The sequence below is a fragment of the Gossypium hirsutum genome, chromosome A05 (genome assembly GCF_007990345.1).
Source record: "Gossypium hirsutum isolate 1008001.06 chromosome A05, Gossypium_hirsutum_v2.1, whole genome shotgun sequence".
In the NCBI taxonomy this organism is placed as follows: domain Eukaryota; kingdom Viridiplantae; phylum Streptophyta; class Magnoliopsida; order Malvales; family Malvaceae; genus Gossypium; species Gossypium hirsutum.
Window position 1 is genome coordinate 100,464,359 of NC_053428.1, and position 8,107 is coordinate 100,472,465.

Below are 8,107 nucleotides of genomic sequence, written 5' to 3' on the forward strand. Positions count from 1 at the left end.
CGTCACACATATTGCATTCCATGAAATTTGTTGCCATTTTTTATGCCATACAATTGATTGCTTTGATTAACTTGTTGGTCTTAGTAGTTGCTGAAATTATGATTGTTATCTACAAATTATCTTCATTTTACTTTGATCATTCCTCAAAATGAATTGATGGTTTTTGATCGTAGGTACCATGTCGTCTTCACGAGGAAAGAAAACCACCATACCTGCTTCGAAGAAGAGAAAAGAAGCGTCATCTTCTGCGGGTCCAACCACGAAAGTTCGTCACCCTCTCCTGTAGTTCCCCCGAGGACCCCAAGAAGAGCTTTTCAAAATACTTCGGGCGCAACCTTTAATTGCGGGCCGCTGCATCGACTGGGCTACCGTAGAAGAAGTTTAGTTGGCTGATGCGATTCGGGCCCTCCTAACCATCGACCCTTGGGAGCTATTCTTTGGGATCATTGAACCAACATACCTCGAGCTCACGATGGAACTATGCTCAACGTTCCATCTTTAGACTGTAATGACGAATTACGATGATCTCGGTACGGTCCAATTTCGCCTAGGCGGGTTAGTCCGCCAGCTAAGCGTCCCAAAGTTTGGTGCTGCACTAGGCTTATATACGGAGGAGTTCAAGGAGGAGAATGAACTACATGCTCTCACTCGCCACATACATTTCTCTCCCTCGAAGGGCTGGCACACTTTGGCCCCTAGCGCAGCCTCCTACAATCCTAGCCGCTCTAAGGCATCAGTTCTTCCACCATCCCTGAGGTACTTACACGCCATTTTGGCTCACATGATTACAGGGAGGCGAAAGAGCACTGGCGTCGTCAACACTCACGATGCCTACTTCTTATGGTGTATGTCACACGGGCACGTCATCGACCTTGCCTATTTCATCGCCTCGTGATTCAGCACCAGACGGAGCGGCATAGGAAGGGGGTCATGTCCATTGGCCCCTATGTTACTCGATTGGCTCGAAACTTCGGGCTCCTCAGCATTGTGGCCCAAGAATCATTCCTTACCCTCATTGGCCAGATGTCTCCACAAGGCATCTCAAGCATGCTTAGCATAAGGATGATCGAGAGGAGCCGAGGAACCTACCCTTCCCAATATTGTTTTGCCCAATCTACCGAAGAGAAAGCTTACGAGGACATTCCTGATGATGTCCTTCCACAACACGAGGACCCACCGACTCAGCCACCACCACCCTCTCGTCCAGTTCATGCGACGGCTTCATACGCTGACATCTCTGAGCGCCTCACTAGATTCGAGCAGTAGTGTTTTCAACGATTTGACAATATTGATGCTACTCTACAGCAGATTTGTCAGCACCTCCACATCTCATCGCCAGACCCACCTCGCGAACCATCCAACGATAAAGATGTTTAAAAACATTTATTTATTATTTTATGTTTTTAATTTTTATTAAAATTACTTTTTGTTTTTATTAGATTTTAGAATTTTATTTTTAATTATCAATTTCAATTATTTCTTTATGAGTAACTATTCTTCCTAATATCCCTAAAAAGTTCTTGATTTTATCGCAGTTATATAGAGCTATTAAGCTCATCATCGTATAGGAACTAACAACTCCACCGGGAAAGATTCTTCACGATTGTCATGTCCTGATCGACCACGACCATAGCTACCACTAGATATAATATTCTTTTGGCACAGGACTTATAGACTAATGAACCTCTACGACCGCAAGAGTCTCCTCCTCCACTCTCGAACCGATTACTCTCCAAAACTCCAGTTCGAGGAATTCATCATACAGGAAGTTTCACTTCTCTCTCAATCTTATTTTTATACTCTAATATCTATCTTTGTACGTTGAGGGCAATGTACATCTTAAGTGTGGGGAGGTATTTATTTCATTATCAGAAAAATCCTTGAATGACTACCTTGTTCTCTTAAAAAGCTCTCATATCATATTTAGGATAAATTTTGATTGATTTTTGATTGTTGTTGATATATCTTGAATTAAAACATAGGCATTTATGCATTGATTGTTTAAACCTCAAGACATTAGAGAATCAAGCATGATAAGTTGATTTTTAAGAATTTAAAATCTTAGGTTGTTTCCCCAAAGTTTAGGTATTACTTTGAGTTGGAATTCACAAGTTTTAAACATCAAAAAGCCATAATTTTTGTGAGATTTTTGAGCCTTTTGAGCATCTATTAATTCTTTCATGCTCACTTTTATTATTGCTTTGAGTGCGTCAATATTGAACTGTTATTCTAGAACGTGCTTGATTATGCATGTCGAGACCACACCATTTGATTTGGTATGTCAAAATGATTAAGGCACTTAGGATTAACCCACTCATGCCATGAAAAGCCTACCTCCGCGATTAACCCCTAGTAAACCCCCTTGAGCCTAACAAGCCATTTCTTGTATTACCCTTAATATTTACCCTTAACCCATTATTGTTGAAATCCCCTAAATTAATCCCTATTTTTGTTGAGATTTGAGTTGAATAAATTGTTTAGCTATGTCTTGTCCTTAATAGTTAGTCTATGTTATTTAACTTGTTCTTAAAAAAAACTATGTATACATATTAGTAATTCCATATTTTGAGAAGAAGCTCTATTGTACGCAAGTGATGATTAACTCTTTTTCTAGTTAGGCAATTTTTCAATTCAATCTCGATTCTAACCCTTTCTTTCAACTTGTGACCACACCCCCTAACCAAGCCTCATTACAACCCTCTAAAGACCTTTTGATTGATGTTTCATCTCAATTTATCAGTGGTGGAGATTTGATTTTCATGCAAGCCTATGGTAATGAATTTTCATTATTGACTATTGAGTGCTTCATTTATTATCCTTAAAACATCTTGAGTGATTTGAATGAATCTTTAGTGAGGATGTGAAACTCTGTGATATTCCGAATCAAAGGTAATTACTTAAATGAGGAGAGACACCTATGTTTTCAGGAGAAAATGCTCAACTTGGAATGTTTGAAACTTTTATGTCCTTCTAGTTGAATTCTCAAAGTATGATTACCTATGAATTATTTTGAGATATTATCGATAGAAATTATAAATTGAGAAGAATTTATTCTGATTATGAGTTGAGAATTTTGCTTGAGGATAAGCAAATGCTTAAGTGTGAGGGTATTTGATAAACCGTAATTTATACATAATTTTACCCCATGTTTAACTTATTTTATGGATGATTTCCTATTAGAATTGGTGAATTCGATGCTTCTAATGCTTTAATTTCATCTTTTATACTTTGGAGAGCATAGGAGAGTGAAAGAAACGAGAAACGAGCCAAAATCGGAGAAAATGGGCCAAAGTACGAAATCAACACGGCCTGGACCTCCTCACACGGGCAGACCACACGACCGTGTCAATTTGACAGGCTCGAGCACGGCCTGAAGTAATCGCACATGGGATGCGTTACACGGGCATGTCCTTGCCTAGCCCAAGTTGAGTCCAATTCGAAAAAGACTAATTTTGAGGGCTCTTAGGCATTCCAAAACCTATAAATACACCCTAGAGGAGGAAGAAAAGAGAGACACAGAATAGGGAGTAAGGAATTACTCCAAGAAAGCCGATTGATCCATCTCAGAAGCTGGATTCATCATCAAGACTGAAGATCTCTCCTCAATTTCCCCTTCAGGAGTTTTGGGTTTTCTTTATGTTTTGTATTCTTTATTATTATGAGATGTTTTCTTATTTAGTTATGAACTAAATCCCCTAAATACCTAATGGGAATGAAACCTAAGACGAATCTTGTTATTATTTTATGAATTGTATGATAAATATTTAACTTGTTCTTAATTATGTGTTCTTAATTCTTGTTTTGATATCCCAAGATACTGATTCAAGATAAGCTCTTATTCAGAGGAGGAATAGACCCTGTCTAAGAGTACATTTGTCTTAATTAAGCGGAGTTGATTGCGTGACTAGACATAGGGTGACAAGATTTTGCTGGATTAGGGTGAAACCTAATAAGGGGATCCATAGATCGAGTTAATACAACCCTAGGGTGTTAATTAGAGAAAGGTCTCAATTATTCAATCTAGGGATTAGACGTTATTAGTCTTGAATAGGGATAATAACATAATTTAGGGATCTCTACAGAACAAGTTAAATGAATAAATCGTCCGATTCAGAGCCAGAATAACAAGTACAGTCTAGGTGGATTTTTCCTTAGGTATTGTCTTAATTCAATCGATTTTCCCAAAAGCAATTCCCTAATTCCATTCTCAGGGAATTCTTAGTTTGGATAATTAGTTAGTTAAAACGAAAACCTCTTTATTCTTAAGGTAGATAATAAAAAGACAGTCATTACTAGTACTTTTAGTTCCCTTGGGTTCGACAATCCGGTCTTGATAAAACTATACTACTGTTCGATAGGTACACTTGCCTACATCGCGATAATAGTTAGTTTCAAGAACGATTAATTATAAATATTTAAAACTTATCACGAAATTACGCGATCATAACCCTCTCTAGGGGTACTACAGATATCGATGTTCTCCACCAATGATACGCCGCATCTCACAACAGGGACATGGCACATTTCAAACACTCCTCGGGTGTACATGACAATTCATTGAATGCTCGTATCGAGTTCTCTAACCAGAACTCTGCTCTTTCGAGGTCATCATTGGCATTTGCCTTAAATTCCTCGGCACCTTATTTCCGAAATCTATCAATAGGTGTTCTAGCAAATCTCATGAAATCCATATGTTGAGGAATCACAGGTACGGGTTGAGGATTCGAGAGAGGTGGGGGAGGTTGAACATTCGGGTTTGTTCGAACGAACTCCGTATACCATGCATTCATCATGTGGAGAAATACCTCTCTGCCTACTTCTCCTCTACTGACAGTTTCGTGTCTACTTTTAGATGGCACTACTCTTTCAACTAGTGCAGGCGCGTTACATTCTACTTCATCTGCCACTGTTCTGTCAGGATCCATTTGCTATATGAAAACACATTTTAATATTGTTAGGAGTCGTCGCACTATCATTACTTATATATATATGTATGGCATGTATAGCTAGACTCAAATATACTAGGTTAGTCTGAGAATCGACTAAACCATAGCTCTAATACCACTAAAGGTAACACCCCTTACTCGTACCCGAGATTGAAATGAGGTACGAGGCATTACTGGACATAAACAGGGTATTTCTAAAAAATACAGGTCATAAAATTTCATTCCTAATTAAAATCGGTTAAACAAAATCATATTATCCTTATCATGGACCTACGTGGTCCAAAACATACATTAAAAGTAATCTGGAACTAAACCGAGAACTTAAGAAAATTCTAAGAAAGTTTCTAGGTTTAAGCCTCACACGCCCGTGTGGAGACAATGCACACACCCGTGTGTATTGGGACACGCCCGTGTCCCTTACCCGTGTGGAATTACTAAGATTTATTTTTCATTTCAAACCTACAGGGGTTTTCACAGGACCGAGCACACACCTGTTTCCATGGCCCGTGTCTCTCACACGGCCTAGACACACCTGTGTCATCGCCCATGTCAAAAAACCTGGACATTCTGTTTATGACGTCATCGCTCATTTAGGGGCACACGGCCAAGGCACACGCCCGTGCGCTGGGCATTGTCCTCCACACGGCTGAGACACACGGATGTGTCTCTACTCGTGTGTTTACTACCATGCATAATAACTTAGAAATTTTAGGTGCAAGGGACACAAAACCATTCAACACTCCCATGGGGCAGACTGTGTGTCACATTCGGGCACACGGTCTAGACACACGCCCGTGTGTCTACCCGTGTGGACCATTTAAAGGCTATTTTCCAAGCCAATAGTCACCCATAATCACTCATACATTCAAACATGCTTTATAACATGCAACATGATATATTTAGGCACTCAATTATTCCTCACCATGGCACTTTCACATCTTTATAATATCATCCTATTCCACATTCATTTGTTGCATCATTTAAAGGCATTCCACACCAATCTCTTGCATTATTAAACTTGTTATCATGACTTCAAATTGTGCATTCATACTTATAGTCATTTTAAGCCATTAGGTCATCTCTTATCCTTTATTACCCAATTCATACTTTACCATACATTCATAGATCAACAACATATCACATCATTATCATGCACTCGTCAAGCAATAATATATCCTACCATCAAAGCACTAGCACATGCATGCATGGGTAATTAGATTACAATCCAAATGATCAAATATGAGCCATATCACATGGCCATTACAAAATGAATCATTATTATCATATGCCTTCACAATTTGGCCAAATAGCATGACACATACCACAAAATAACCAAGTTTCCTATACATGCCATACTCAAAATAATAATTTCACTATACCCAACAGTCTTTTGATAGTGTGATCAAATACTCTGACAGCCTCGATCCCCGATCTAGCTTGGAGAAAGTATAAAGGATTGAAAGAGAGATGAGTAAGAATTAAAGCTTAGTAAGTCCACATACAAATAATATGAAATAATAGTAAAGATTCAGCATGCAATACATAGCAAAATATACATAAGTGTTTTTATCATTCAAACTTTTTTGCTTATTCATCATACGCACATATATACTTGTTCATTGTAAATCGATCTTTATCATAGGTTTAGCATACATACCGGTACCCGTCGTAAAGTATCGATAACCATACGTCTTTCATATGTCCTCATCGGGACTTTTATCACATTCATTTTATTACCCGTTGAACACTCGGAATACTATTGGATACACGAAAACTTGCACCTAAGTGCCACATATACATACGTAGCCAAAGCTACCTCATAATATGTACACCCATAATGAACTCAGACCAACTCTGTAACGCCCCGAATTCTGGGCCTAGAAGTTTTAAGTCTTGAGTGGGTGCAGTTAGGAGACTACACATAAATATTTAGTTGTGCAAAGAAGTGACCGAACTGCATGTCTGCTTCAATGGTTAAGTGTTCTAGGAGTGTCTGGGAGTCTTGGGTTCAAGCCTAAGCAAGTGCAAAAAGTTTTGTTTTTAAAGCAATAAGCATTGTCTCTAGATAGTAGGGCTTTGGTTAAATGTGGGTAAAACATGTCATAAAATGCCTACTGTCTAGGGGAAATGGCGTGTGGAGTGGTTCTAGGAGGTCTGAAGTTCGAATCCTACAGTGTACAAGGGAGTGATTTATTTTTGTTGGTGGCTTTGGGAGGAATTTGTGTTTGACTGAAACACCAAGAGTTTGAATAAGTTTTAATAAGTTTGTGGCTAGCCGAATTTGTGGAGGAGTTTGAAAGAGATTCAAATCGGTAGGTTGAGAGATTGTAGGAGAGATTTTGGGAGTAGAACGTGGGGATAGTAGTAGTTGGCTGAAAATGGGATTTCCCCGTTGTGTAAATTCGGTCATAGGACCTTCACTCTTTTGCTGAAATAGGGTTTAAATTTTGCTCTCCATTTTAGAAACGTTTATCACTTGTTTTCCTATTGTGTGGTTGGTAGCCGAATACCATTAGTGTCAATTCGGGTAATTGGGTTTTTGCTATCTAATATCGTGTTTTGCTTGACCAACCTCTTTTCTCTCTCTCACTTTTCTACTTAAAGTAATTAGTGCTTTGCCTTTACTTATTTTTGGTTTTGGGTAGCCGAAGTTTACCTCCCTTGTTAGCCGAATATTGATTGCCCTTCATTGTCGATTCTCTTCTATTCTCCAACTCTCTCAAGCCGTGGTGGATTACCATCTCTTTTCTCTCTCGATTCTAACCTCTCTTCTCTTTCACTCAATAGTTTCTGTTAGCTGAATATCGATTGCAATTCGCGAAGAGTGAAGCAGTTCCCTAGTGCTGCGGAAATGATTGGAACCTTTTCATCCGTTCTTGACCGAAGATAACCATCAAGGAGGTTGTTGTTAGCAATCTTTGTTAGCGTTTTGGGTGGATTGATACCACACTCATTCAATCAAGGTTGGGGGTCATAGATTTCAGTGAGTTCTTGTAAACAGGTGTGTGTGTGTTTGTGTGTGTGTGTGTGTGTGTGTGTGTAAAATTGCCATTAGATGTGAAGCTACAAAGGCTAGAAAGTCGAAAAGCCAAAAGGCTAAAAAGTTGAAAAGTGGGTTGTCGACACCTCATGGGCATGTCGGCTCTCGTATGGCAAGCCGT